At 48.9% G+C, this 14,875-nt stretch overlaps 1 non-coding gene across 1 annotated transcript; it reads right to left on the reverse strand.

Annotated features, from left to right (window-relative positions):
• Positions 1-5,779: 5,779 nt before the first annotated feature.
• Positions 5,780-5,872, reverse strand: Trnai-uau. Its single transcript is given in 2 exon segments — positions 5,780-5,815; positions 5,835-5,872. It is a non-coding gene; the product is annotated as a tRNA-Ile (tRNA).
• Positions 5,873-14,875: the final 9,003 nt, after the last annotated feature.

Consider the following 14,875-nt stretch of genomic DNA (forward strand, 5'->3'; position numbering starts at 1 on the left):
GAAGACTCCAGTGAACTTTATAACGCCAGTTCCCCGTTGTTGTCTGGACAGTAACCTGTACGTGAGAACTAGGCGTTAGTTCTCCACTTAGCTTTAGAGTTTGTGCCATGGGTTGTTTCTATATTCTCCTTTCAGTCATTCATTGTGTGTTGTGTACTTACGATGGGTGATGCTGCTCTGTATGCTGTGAATGTGTTGCTGTGATTGGCTGATAAATAAAATGCTGATTGGCCAGTAGCCAGGCAGGAAGTATAGGCGTGTTAAGCAGACAAGGAGAATTCTGGGAGAGGAAGGTTGAATCAGGAGACGGTAGCCTGACGTTCAGGGAGCAGCATGTAATGGCACATAGGTAAAGCCATGGAACACGTGGCAACATATAGATTAACAGAAATGGGCTGAGTTTAAATGTAAGAGCTAGTCAGTGGTAGGCCTGAGCTAATGGCCGAGCAGTTTTAATTAATATAAGCTTCTGAGTGATTATTTTGTGAGCGGCTGCGGGGGGGGGGGGGTGTCCATGGGGCTGGGCAGGACCAGAGAAAACTTCAGCTATATACTTACTGATTACCATGGGACCTAACATCTGAATGATGGGAGATGAGCCATTAACACTTAGATAAACGTGATCTCCCCTGCCCCCCCCACCCCTGTTTGTTGAGATTGGGTCTTGTGAGGTAGCCTTGGACGACCCCATCTCAAACTTGCGGCAATTCTCCGGCTTCAGCTTTTCAAGTGCTGGGTCTATAGGTGTGCACCACATACCCAGCTAACATGGTAGTTTCGGGTCATCGTCAGCATAATAAGCAAGAGCTAAAGAGAGTGGGGTGACCACACTCAACCTCATCTCTGAGGAAGGATCTCGGACTGAGCCCAGATAGTGGCGTGGCCTGCTGCCCTAAGATTTGGGGGAGATGATCAAAGGTAAGGACTGGCTTCTGCAAAGGCCCTGAGGGAGGAACAAAAAACAGAAGGAGAAAGCCAGGGGTGGCCAGAGAATAGAGACCAGGTCAGAGTAATAGGCTAGGCAGGTGGGCGGAGGCCAGTTTAAATACACGGGGTCTCCGGAACCATTTGCAGGCCTCTGCGCCTTAGTCTGCATCCAGGGGAAAGCCATGAAATGGCAGGATCTGATCTGCGTTATCTGGGTTTCTGTGTGGAGAAGAGACTGAAGAGGAGAGGTGGAATGGAGTGATACTTAAGAGTCAACGGTGCCGGGCAGCGGTGGCGCACGCCTTTAATCCCAGCACTTGGGAGGCAGAGCCAGGCGGATCTCTGTGAGTTCGAGGCCAGCCTGGTCTACAGAGCAAGATCCAGGACAGGCACGAAAACTACACAAAGAAACCCTGTCTCAGAGAAGCCAAAAAAAAAGCTTAATAAATGAATAAAATCAAAATTAGAAAGTGGGCTTGTCGTTTAATTACAGCACAGTTTGGGTTTCCATGAACGTGCTCCCGTGGTGGGAAAGAGAGGTGTAAGGATGCTGCAAACAGCCGTGGACACACAGAGGTTAACTCTGCCATTTCTCTACTCTGGGGCAAGTTTGAATCTTCCTGCAGCAGAGACTCGGGCTTTGGTTTTTATGCTGTTGCTTTTAGGTGGGCTTGTCCATACAGATGGCAGCCCTCTGGCTGTATTTTGACCCTACTGAGAGTTCAACAGGAGCATCCCATCCCTCCACCAAACACAGGCCACTTGCTCAGTGACCAGAGGGAGCCAAATGAGTAAACCGAGTCAGCGAGAGTCCATGGCAGCTAGCCTCCAGCTCTGCGTGGAGACTAAGACATGCCAGGGGGGAAGGTTGGCACCAAAGGCTACAGAGACATCCTAAGAGAGAGAGAGAGAGTCAATGCAGTCGTGGAGGACACAGGGTTCCAGGTGGCTTTCCAATTTTTCATTAAAAGTTAGAATGCAGGGTCTTTTGGGAAGATCATCCATTTCTGTGAATTTTGCCCAACATGAACGTAAATTGTCTTTTAAAATGTAAACATTTTGTAAGCTGGCTCCAGCAAGCCAAATGAAGCCTGTCTCCAGGCTAGATTTGCTCTTCAGGTTGCCGTGCGGCCCCCTGACATTACACCACACGGTGGTGACCATCAGTAACTGACATTCTTAGCAGTTGCTGTCACAGCTGGGGTCCCACACAGCCGAAATCTCAGATCTACACGGAATCAGCAGCGGAGCCAGGCAACCACACACGCGGAACATCCGAACCGGGGGCAGGCGTTCGACAATCTCCACTAAAGCCCGTCTTTTGTCATTTGTCAGGAACACGTGTCCCTAGAGTGACTGTACTCTGCCTCCGGATTCTACCAAACTGCACTCCTGTGGGGTGCCCCTCACAGCGCTGATGAGCCCGTCTTCATCCAAGACATCCACAAAGCTGGTGTCAGCCTGAGGCACGTCGGTTTCTGTCCTGCTGGGAGCGGTTCAGGTATGGTGTTCCCTCCCTCACAGTTTGTGTACCTCAGATTCAGCCACCTTCCTCCATGACGTCACCACCATTCATTGTCCACTGGGCCTGCTGATAACTGTGCTATGGTATTTTGTGGTATTTAAAGCTTTTTCTCATAGACTTTTTTTTTTTGTTGTTGTTGTTGTTTTTTGAGACAGGGTTTCTCTGTGTAGTTTGGGTGCCTGTCCTGGATCTCGCTCTGTAGCCCAGGCTGGCCTCGAACTCACAGAGATCCGCCTGCCTCTGCCTCCTAAAGGCATGCGCCACCACTGCCTGTTGATATTTTTTATTTAATTAAAAATATTATGTGTATGGGAGAGGTATATTATGCGTATGGGGGTGTGCACATGTGCACGTACATGTCACAGTGTTCATGCGGACGTTAGAGGGAGACTTTGGGGAGTTGGGCCTCAGATTCAGGGATCAAACTCGGGTTATCAGACTCAAGTTCTAAGGGTTTCTCCTCACTGAACCACCTTACCTGGCCTCGCCTGATTTCACTGCTCACCCAGCCCTGAAACCTCCTATTAACACCACTGTAAAATTAGTTGGACTACACATTTTCCAATCTGTTGAGGTGGTTTTTTTTCTTTGTTTGCCCAACAATAATTTCCTAGTTTGGATTTATACATTACACTTGTTTTGCTTCCTATCTGACCAGAAAATAGCTTGCAAAGCCTCTGGCCATATCAACTGTGAGCAGGAGGGGCAGACACATATTTAAGAAGAATATTTGTTGTGGAGCAAATATTCCTCAGAATCGAAACATCCCTTCCTGGAGGAAGGAGGGAGGCTTGTGAGACCCAGGAAGTGAACAAAACTGAGAGGTCTCAGGAAGCTTCCAGAACCTATAAGATTCCCAAGGCCCTCTCCAAGATAATATGAGCAGTAATAACTGCTGAGGGGAGGAGATTGGCTCAGCGAGCTCCCTGAGGGTCTTACAGAGTTCCAGAGTAACAGCTCTTCAGAGCCTTCATTCAGGCTGAGGCAGGCTTTTCCATGATACAGATCCACACACCCTCACCTAAACTCCTGTGACTAACTGGATAAACACGTTGTGTTGTTCAATTTTGGTGGAATTGTTTCGTCTGTTAGTGCCGGAAGGGGGAGCAGACCCATTCTTACCTCCTCAGGAAGGTACTCCTCACACACTGTTCTGGTCCCAAGAGTTGTTAGAAAAATGGAATGTCGCATTAAAAGAAAGGTCTAGGGCTTACGAATCAGAGCTGGGGTTTCATACAGGACTTCTTCCGTGCAGCTGGACAAAGGAATCTTCCAATGGCTTGTGTTTGTTCATAGACATCTTCTGCCACTGTGACAAAATACAAGTGAAAACCAGCCTGCGGGAGGAAACGCCTATTTCGGCTCACGGTTTCAAAGGTTTCTGTTCCTGACTGGCTGAGTGCTTTGCTTTCCACACATGGCAAGTCAAAATATCTTAAGGGGGGAGCATGTAATAGAAAGGGGGTGCTCAGCTCATGGGGAAACAGACTGAGGGGAAGTCACGGGGACAAGGTGAAGTCCAGAGGGGCACACCACAGTGATTCTATTTCCTCAGCTGGGTCTCACTGTCTACCATCTCCCCTCTGAACCCACCAACGGACTAAAAGGTCTGCGACCTCCTCACCCCGTCACTTCCTCCAAATCTCATCAGCTGGCACGTGACTGTGGGGAGAGAGTTTAAAACCAAGCCATGCCAGTGAGTAACTGTGGAGGGTTAGAAACGTACACTTGGCAAATCTGATCACTTTCAATGGCCTGCATGTTTTAAAATCAATTCTCTTTTGAAAAGAGATTTTTCCAGCAAATTTTGTTTTGGAAATGCAGGGGGTTTTTTTTGTTTGTTTTGGTTTGGTTTTTGTTGTTGTTGTTTTTTTAAAGACAGGGTTTCTCCGTGAAACAATCCTGGCTGTCCTGGAACTCACTCATGCTGTAGACCAGGCTGACCTCGAACTCACAGAGATCCGCCTGCCTCTGCCTCCCCAGTGCTGGGATTCAAGGCCTCTCCACCACCACTGTCCAGCTTGCTTTTGTTTTTTAAACCCCTTTTTTTTTTTGGCAATGAAGATAATCTGCACGATGGGATATTGTTTACTAATCAGAGAAATACAGTGAGGGTTTTGGGGGCCTGTGAGATGGTTTAGCTGGTAAAAGCATCGATGCAAACCCGAGGAGCTGAGTTTCAGGCTCAGAACCCACATAAACGTGGAAGGGGAGAACCTGACTGTCCCAAGCGGTCATCTAACCTCCAGGTGCGGTGGGTGGCACGGATCTCAGATACATGTTGTTGTTTTTAAATATGTACTTGTAATTGTGTGTGTGTGTTTCCTTGCTCTTGTGTCCTGCTGCTTGGACAGCAGGTCCCCCTGGAGCTGAGTTACAGGAGGAGGGCACGAGCTGCCCCATAGGGCTGCTGAGAACTGGACTCCTGGTTCTCTGCAAGAGCAGCGCCCACTTTTAACCACTGAGCCATGTCTCCAGCCCGGTTGTGTGTTTGCTTGTTTAAATAAAGCAAACTTTTCATTTTACTTTTCACAGGACTCACATTTGTTTCCAGGCTCGGGTCAGATTTCTAAGGCGGAGTTTTAAGCCTCCATCCTGCTGAGCAGGAGTCCAGAGCCGATGGTATGGGAGGGTGTGGCACTGAGCACGAGGATTAGGAGAGGTGAGGGACTCCCGGGCATCCCTGTATACTGGATCCCGGGCTCGGGTGGCTGCTAGCTGAGAAGACAGGAGGTCTCCTCTGGTGGTCACCATTCGTGAGTGATAACAGGGCGTTAGGAAGAGGGGGAATGGAAATTTCCCACTCACTTGTCCCCCAACTGTAAATGCCAGGGGAGGGTGGGGTGCCTTGAATCCGGGCCTTGGGGGATGTCTGCAGGCAGGGTGTCTAATGCTAGGGGATGAGGCAGGTCCCACACCCAGGTCCCACGCTCGTGGTCCATTTGGCCCCGGAGAGCCACCCGGAAGCAGTGGACTGGATCCGGGCTCGGGCTCGGGCAGCGCCTCCTCCGCGCCCGCAGGAAGCCGCCCGGCATCAGGAGCGCCCCAGACCGGGGTGCATCCCTGCCTGGTCTTGGATGCGGTTTACACACCCGCCTAAAGACCGGGAAGGGCAGTCGGCGGCCGTGAGAGTTTCATCACTGGTTGGATACAACTTAGTGGCTGCAAAGCAGCTCAGAAAACTGAGGCACAGCTCCTGGGCGAGCTGTTTTCCGCTCAGGCTGAGACAGGAAGCGAGGAGACTAAAGGGAGCCCTACCTACCTCCTCCTCCTCTCCTCCCCGTCCAAGCACAAAATTAACCGCCAAGCTTAGCTCCAAAAGGGTCGTGCTCCAGGTGAGGCTCGAACTCACAACCTCGGCATCGCTCTGCATGTACTGCCATATAAGTACCGCGCGCTAACCGATTGCGCCACTGGAGCTCCGCTGTGCCGGCCTCGCGAAGGCTCTATCAGGCCGGGGGAGGTGTCGACGGAGCATGCGCAGCCGCCGCCCACGGGCGCCGCTCCGGATGCCAGCCTCCTCCAACTTCGGGCCGGGACCCAAGGGCTCCGAGCCGCTGTCTGGGGACCGAAGGGTCCGGGGGAGACTCGGCGAGTGTCCCCCTAGGGGCCGCGGGGACGGGTTGGCACCGCCGAGTCTGCGAGGGGGAGCGGCGGCGTCCTCCGCGGGGCTTCGCTCCCGGCGGCCCAGCCCCCAGCTCGCGCAGAACGGGCTGGCAGGGGCGGGCCCGAGCGACCCCGCGGCTGCCCTGCCGTCCCCGGGAAGCGAACCCGGATCCCCGGCCCGCCCTTCCGATGGCGCGAGGGCGAGCGGGCCAGCAGGGACAGACCTGGCGGCTCGGGATCCAAGCTGCAGGTGTCTGCTTCCCTGTATCATCTTACAACGAAGATTCCAGCGTTTGAAAAACCAAAAGAGCTCGGAATCTCGGAATATCCGTTTCTTTCTGAAAATCAGAAAGTCGGAACGCTGGACCCAGCCCTGATGATGACTTACGGGTCATGAATTTGTTTGTTTGTTTGTTTTTTTGAGACAGGGTTTCTCTGTGTAGCTTTGCGCCTTTCCTGGAACTCACTCTGTAGCCCAGGCTGGCCTCGAACTCACAGAGATCCGCCTGCCTCTGCCTCCCGAGTGCTGGGATTAAAGGCGTGTGCCACCACGGCTCGGCTTCGTTACAGATTTTTGAAGACTCCGCGCTTTATGAAAATCCCAGGGGAGAGACTGGCGAGACCCCTGGGAGGTGAAGAGTGGTGCTCTTGCGGACAAAGCGGGTTCGGTTCCCGTCACCCACACACAACCCGCGGCTCGCACCCCACCCCACCCCTTAACTCCGGTTCCAAACGCACACCTACACTTAATTTAAAAATTAAATATTTGAAAGGGGGAAAAATAGCAGGGAGGCTACTGGGGAAGGAGACACGTGTTGGGGTGGGGTAGAGGAGAGGGTAAAGGAGAGTAAGTATAGTCAAAGTACCTGATAGGCTTTAATCGCTGTCATGAAACCCATCACTTCAGACAATGAGTAGATGCTAATAAAGTGTAAAAACCATTTTTTTAACTACAGAAATGGGGTAGCAGTGAATAGAATCCGTACTGGGTCTATTATATTCGCTGTATTCCTATGGATTTATTTTTTTCTTATTATTGCAATAAAAAAAAATAGCTGAGGTTTTTTGTTTGTCCTAGGCATTTTGCACACCTCATCTAATAACCGCGGAGTATTCCCCAGATGGTTAGCAATCCTTTCCAAAATCCACCCCGCCACCCCCACCTGGGGTCAGACTTTCACTCAGGTTGCCACCTAAACCCCTGCCAACATGTTGGTCACCCTGTTTGGTGACCTCTACTCTCATAAAATAGAGAAAGCCAGAAGGGCAAACAGCAGATTGACACTAGATGTGATGGGTGTGTGTGTGTGTGTGTGTGTGTGTGTGTGTGTGTGTGTGTGTGTACATGAGCAAGTGTTGGGGTAGAGTTAAGGCCATTACTGTGGCCATCTGGGTGGTCACAGGTTTGGGGTGACATGTTCAACAGTAGCTTGGTACCCAACTTCAGAAAGCCTTGGCATTTGAACAGAAGAGGTATTGGCGGTCAGGCTGACAATGTGGACGTAATCAGATGCTTCACAAGACAGGACTGATGAAGGTGTTTGCAGAAAACTGAAAGGCCAGTCGGATGTGGTTGGCACTCACAGTGAGGCAGGAGGATTGATGTGAATTCAAGGTCAGCTGCACCACTGTCCCATGCCGGCTTGAGCTACAGTGTGAAACCAGGTTTCAAAGCAAAACAAAATTTTTAAAAAGCTGGTTGTGGTGACACACGCCTTTAATCTGAGCATTCCAGAGGCAGAGAGAGGTGAATCTCTGAGTTCGAGGCCAGCCTGATCTAGGACAGCCAGGGCTATACAGAGAATCCCTGTCTCAAAACAAACAAACAAACCAACCAACCAACCAACAAAGAGTGGAGTGTCCTGTGTCCATGTGCGGACTGGATTGTCTATAGAGGAAGGAGCCAGAATGAGCCTTCCCAGATGGCTTTAAAATTCAGGAGACATACACCAGACAGGGATGGCCAGCACCCTGCAGTCCATCAGGCCTCAAGCGTGTCACGGGAAGATGTGAAGCATATTGCAGCGTGCCAGCATCTGGGTTCCTGGGAGGATGGGTGGGGAAGTCCAGGGTAAAATGAGGGCAGCATCAACTCTGAAGAAAGTTGGAAATGGGTGAGAAAGTAAATGCATGTAGGTTAGGAATGATTTGTTTCTCGATACTGTAAAAGGTGCATGGTTCCTGGTAAAAGCTGTGAAGGTGCTTACAACATCTTCCCATATAGACTAATATTTGAGGGGTCTGCCCCTGTGTGGTGGTTTGAATAAGAATGGCCCCCACTGGTTTATCTATTTTATTTGAATGCTTAGTAATCAGAGTGTGGCACTACTTGAGAAGGATTAGGAGGCATGGCTTTATTGGAGTAGGTGTGGCCTTGTTGGAAGAAGTATGTTGCTGCGGGTAGTCTTTGAGGTTTCAAAAGCCCATGCCAAACTCAGAGTCTTTCTCTGCTACGGATCATGATGTAGCTCTCAGCTACTGCTCCAGGACCTGCCTACACACCACCATGTCCCTCACTCCCCCATGATGATAAAGGACTAAACCTCTGAAACTGCAAGCCAGCCCCCAGTTAAATGCTTTCTTTTCTAAGGGCTTCCTTGGTCATGGTGTCTCTTCACAGCAATAGAACATTGACCAAGACACCTGAGTCTCGGGCAGAGCCACCTGGTAAATCATGAACGGTAGAATCGCTGCTGAGAATCCAGCTTCCTTTTGGTCCCCCAGTCCCCGTTGTCTACCTGCTGTTTTATTAGCCCAGCTGATAGTGGGGTTCAGCCACTGTGTATACATGTGTGTACAGAGAGTGGGCACCCCCACTGTGTGCAGGGGAAGATGGTAGGTACCTCATGAAGGGAACAGGAATAGCTTGGGTCTCAAAGAAACCAAGACTCTCAGGGAGGAGCCTAGAAGGGATGCTACTGAGATGGGAGAAGGAGAGAGAGAGCCAGGACCACAGGAGAAACCTTCTGCACCCTGCAGACTGCCTACCCTCCTCAGGCTGCCTCCAGAGAGCAGGGGACGAGGAGTCTCACCCATAGATGTCACTGTTATACATCTTAAGGGGGCTCACGTCTCTTGCACCTGCCTCGTCTCTAAATGCAGAAATCTTGACTGGAGGATATTTTCTCCACATAACTCTTCCCAGCACACTGACGTTAACTTTCTAAGACATGGTCTCACCACGTAACCCCAGGCTAGTCATACACTCTGGATCCTCCCACCTCTCCCTTCAGAGTGCAGGTTCTACTAGCCTATGCCACCAACCTCACTACCTTGAAATCATCTGAATCATTATGTAAGTTGTGTAATAAAGCAGTGAATTTTTAAAATAAAATAATAAAATTTTCTCGAGGTGCATGGGTATTTAAAACCTGTGATGCCTGTAATGTAAAGAGTCTCAATCTTTCCCATATGCCGAATAACAAAATGTTTAATTATATAAGGGAAGGCTTGCTGTGTTAACAGATAAGTTTTAAAAAAAAAACATGTCGTCTTGGCAGAGTCTTAATCTTTCCTGTATAGCGAATAACAAAATGTTTAATTATGTAAGGGAAGGGAAGGCCTGCTGTGTTAACAGAGAAGTTTTAAAATAACATTTCATCTTGGCATAGGGGTGAATGTACTGTACATTAAAATGTATGAAATGCAATGACTCATTGTGCATCAGAAATAGACAAAAAACTGTCTCCTAAATGAATGTTTGGAATTTATGCCTTTTGCATTGAAAAAAATTTTTTACTTCCATGTTTTTGTGTATAAATGATGAGATGAACTAAAAGGGTTCCAATTGCTGCGTACATGTACCATCCTACAAATTGCAGGAGCAGGCTATGACTGTCTTTATCCCTGACAAAGAAGGGTCCAGCAGTATGTAATGGCCACTCTATTTCCCCTTCATGGCTTTGATTTCTGCTATACAAGAGGCATTGTGATGAGCCACACAAACATTTTTGATTAACAGAATGTAATTTGCGAGTCTGGTGAATGAAGATCATCTTGATTCAAATTCATGGAACTACCATTTGACGGTCCTCATTTGCTGTATTTCATCAAACTTTTTACATTTCTTATTTTTAGCCGGTGTTGCATTATGGTTATGTATTAAAGATAAATGTTGCTGTACAGAATCCAAATCCTAAACGCGGAGCCCCAGAGCAGCTGGTGTTTGGGTCTGGGTGCTGCTATGGTACTGGTCACAAACATCCAGGAGCTTCCAAATGGATTCTGTCATATTTGGAAGGTCTTCAAAATACTTTAGGGTTTTGGTTTTGGTTGATTAGTTGGTTGGTTGCTTTCTTGAGATAAGGCCTTATGTTGCCCAGGCTGGCCTCAAACTCACTGTGTAGTAGAGGTTGGTCTTAAACTCCTGGTCCCCCTGCCTCTGCCTCCCAAGTGCTGGGATTACAGGCATACGCCCTAGCATCTGGCTTTTAAGCATTCTTTAAATATTACTGTTTCTTGGAACCGGAAGGATGGTTCAAAGGTTAAGAGCATTTGCTTTCTTCCAGAAGACCCAAGTTCAGCTCCCAGCCCCTGTGTTGGGGAACTCACAACCCCCTGTAACTCCAGCTAGAGAGGAACTGATGCTCTCTTCTGGCATCCGTGTATACTCACACACATGTGGCATAGAGAACAGAGACACACATATGGTCACATAAATAAAATAAATTTTAGAAAGAATGGGCCACTTAAAGAAATGCTACTTTTCTTAAAAGAAAATGAAGAGATGCCGTAGCCACCTGTAACAGGGTGAACCATCTTGAGGTTTTTCTAGTGCTCTTGTGTTGGTTGGTGCGGAAGAGCTCTACCCACGTGGTTCCTGAGCCCCTCCCCCACTGCCACACCACCACGGAGTAAATGACTCTTTTGTTTTCTTAAGAAGAGACAGATGGAGAGTCCAAGGCTCGTGTTCTAGGGAAGTTTCACGTAGGTGTGAGCAGATTACAGAGTGGAGGAGATGTGAAATGAAGGAGCATGGGCCTGTGGCGGTTTGAATGAAAACGGCCCCTATAGGTCCATAGGGAGCGGCACTGTTAGGAGGTGTGGCCTTGTTGGCGGAAGTGTGTCACTGTGGGCTTTGTGGTCTTAGATGCTGAAGCCAGGCACAGTGTCTCTGTCTCTGTCTGTCTGTCTCTCTCTGTCTGTCTCTGTCTGTCTCTCTCTCTCTCTCTCTTCTCTCTCTCTCTCGTGTGTGTGTGTGTGTGTGTGTGTGTGTGTGTGTGTGTGTGTGTGTAAAACTCATTCATTTTAGAGAAGTCCATTAACCTGCGCCTCAGGTTTCCCACCTGTAAAGCATAGGAACCTCGAACAGTTTGTTAGACTGTCAAATGGACACACTGGACAAGGATCTTTAGAAACCTTCCGCTACTGTATGGAAGGAAGAGTGTTATTAATTTGCACCAACTTGTTAGTTCTTGCAAAATTTATTCAGGGAACATGGAAGTCCTTAAATGATTCCATACTTTAGCTGAGTATGAAATCTGTGTGATATAAAATAACAGACCACTTCTCTGAGCCTGTTCCTCATCTAAAAGCCAGGCTGTCAACCATGACTTCTAAGTGTCCGGGGATCCAGCGACACCTACCATCTATGGGGAAAGTGCCTGCGTCAGGAGAAAGACACTGGCTGTATTTAGGACAGGTTCTCCGTTGGTCCGCATTCTTCTGACAGTATTTCTGTTTCTGTGACTTTTCCTCTGTGATTCCAGTTCAGTGTGTGTACACCTGGGGCCCAGCAGCTTCTGTCGCTTTTCTTTCTGAGAAGAGAGGATAAAATGGGCCCGCGGGGCAGGGGAAGACTGCAGACTGACACATGATCAAGCCATGGCCCGGGTCCTCCGACTCCTCTGACCCTGATCTCTGGCCTTCAGAGGCATTTGGGCCCCGGAGATCTCTTGTGCAGAGATTCTTTCTGACCTGGGTGGTGGTCTGCACATCCAGGCCCTCAGCCTTCCAGAGCACACTGTGCCTGAAGGGCAAGAGCAATGACCTTCTCCTCTTCTTCAAGAGCAGAGGCTGACGAGACAGAGGCTGTGCAAAGAGGACCCTCAGGAGCGCCCATGGAGGGCTGGGAAGCTAGGGACCGAAAAGGGTGGGGAAGAGAGGGGTGTGGGGGCGGGGCTTAGAGACTCAGAGTTCTTCCAGTCGTCGCCATGGCTCAGATAAGACCCTGCCAGCTCGAAGTAAAGTTATTGTCACCAGAGGGGTTTGTGTGACTGCAGAGGCAGGCAGGACAGTGTGTCCACAGTGTGGGACCATGCCAGGCACAAAATGATATCAGCGTGTGATCGAGACCCCTGAGCCTGGCGAATGAGTGGTGAGGCCCTTTCTCAATTTCAGCCTTCTACCCTGATTCCTAGAATAGTTTTAAATTTGGACTGGTCTCAGCTCTAGGCTTCTGCTCCCTGCCCCTTCCTCCTCTTCTTTTTTTGGCTTTTGAGACAGGGTCTAGCCCAGGCTGGCCTCAAACTTGCTACCTATTCTATCTGAGGAAAGCCTTGAACTCTTGATTCCCCTGCTGCCACCATGCAAATGCTGGAATCGAAGGCACACACCCGTCATAGGCATTCTTTCTCCTCGTCTTCCCTTGTGATCCTCCGTCCCTAATAGACTCGGAACATCACATGAAGACTAAGTTCTTGGTATAGGTGTGTGTGTGTGTGTGTGTGTGTGTGTGTGTGTGTGTGCACATGTGCGTGCGCGCGCGCGCGCGCCCTCTCCTCCATCCCAATCCACCATCCTCCGTTTCTTCCCTTTTCTCCTCATTCTCCCCATTCTTCCATGTATTTATGTATATGGTGGAGGGATTTATTCCATGGGGAAATGTATGGAGGTCAGAGGACAACTTTTGGGAACCAGTCTGTCCTTTCACCATGAGTCCCAGGATCGAACTCAGATCATCAGGCTTGGCAGCAATCCCCTTACCCACTGAGCCCTCCCACTGCCTCCCTCCTATCCTCGTTTCTTCCTGCCATTCCTGTCCACTCTCAACAGCGACTGTACAGCGAGGCCGTTCTGACCACCATGTTGCAAGTGGCTGGGGAAGTCCAGGAAGTCCTGAAGGTGGGAGCTCTCCACCTGCTTCTCATCCAAACATGTTTGTTCCCTATAACGTCCCCTTTCTTGGATCTCCATTTCTCATTTTAAAATCTCAACTCTTATCTTGGTCTTCCCTTTGGATATTTATTATCTTGGTCATCATAATAGTTATAATTACTAGATAAGTAATACTTTATCATCAGCAGTACATTTTCTAATTTTGTTTTGTTGTTTGGTTTTTCAAGACAGGGTTTCACTGTGTAGCCCTGGCTGTCCTGGAACTCACTCTGTAGACCAAGCTGGCCTTGAATTCAGAGAGATCCGCCTGCCTCTGCCTCCCAAGTGCTGGGATTAAAGGTGTGAACCACCACTGCCCAGCATACATTTTCTTTAAAAAATTTTTTAACGTGTATGGTTGTTTTGCCTGCATGTATTTCTGTGTACCACAGGAGTACCTGGTCCCCACAGAGAGCAGAAAAAGGTGTTGGATCATCAGGAACTGGAGTGACAGATGCTTGTGAGCTGCCGTGTGGATGTGAACAGTCAAACCTGGCTCCTCTGGAAGGGCAGCCAGTGTCTTAGTCGCTGAGCCACCTCTCCGGGCCCAGCCATGCACTTCCACACTCGCTACCTTCACAAAAACCTGTGAAGTTGGTATTTCTTTCTTTCTTTTTTCTTTTCTTTTTTTTTTTTTTTTTTTTTTTTTTTTTTTTTTTTTGGTTTTTCGAGACAGGGTTTCCCTATGTAGTTTTGCACCTTTCCTGGAACTCACTTTGTAGACCAGGCTGACCTCAAACTCACAGAGATCCACCTGTCTCTGCCTCCCAAGTGCTGGGACTAAAGGTGTGTGCCACCACCGCCCAGTCGGTATTTTCTTTTTTTAATTTTCTCTTTTCAGACCAGAAAACAAAGAAATGAGGATCCCAGTAGCTTGCTCGGATGTACCCAGCTACTAACTGCTGGATGCTTCTGCTTTGAGTATTTATTTTTATTTATCTGACAAGGCTGCTCCCAAGCCCCTGCTGGAATAGTAAGAATTTTAATGAATAGCTTAGTCAGGGAGGAGAGCCAGGAGGATTCTTTCTCCAAATTATTTTTTGCTACACATAGCCTAGGTTCTGATCAATTTTATGAGGGGAAGAATAAGTGATTCTAAGTCTTCCTCCATTACTGACAAAGGGGAGAAAGTATGCTTCTCTCCTGAGCTGAGCCCTGGTGACCTGGGCTTCTCCTTCCTCAGGAGGCCGATGGAGGCCTGGTCGTGCTGAGTGGGGGAGGAACCTCTGGCCGGATGGCATTCCTCATGTCTGCGAGTATGCTAATTCCGTTTTCTGCCTTCCTTCTGGGGATGTCACCCAGAACCACAAAGCTTGTCAAAGGTAAATTCTCTCAATAGACACATTCTCTCCCCACCTCCATTCCAAAGGATAGGAGCCCAGGAGAGTCTGATTTCTCTGACTCCACTGGAGTGCCACCTTCCTCTGTTAACCCCCGCCATCTCACGCATCGCTAAATGATCATCCCCAAGTTGCATGTAACTTGCATCCACTCTTTAAGTGGGAGATTACAAATAAGTTAGGGCTAACTATTGGTCTAAAAGACCATTCTGCATCCTCGGTCCTCTAGAAGTTGAGAATCCATGTTACATCCTCTTTATCCTTCCCTCTTCGTACCCTCTCCTTTTTTAACCAGTCGATGAAAGGTCTAGGACAAAAGCCTCTTTACACACACCTCATTGCAGGAGGTGACAGATCAGTTACCTTGACCTGTGCATGTGGC

Source organism: Peromyscus leucopus, chromosome 22 (assembly GCF_004664715.2).
Source record: "Peromyscus leucopus breed LL Stock chromosome 22, UCI_PerLeu_2.1, whole genome shotgun sequence".
Classification (NCBI taxonomy): Eukaryota; Metazoa; Chordata; class Mammalia; order Rodentia; family Cricetidae; genus Peromyscus; species Peromyscus leucopus.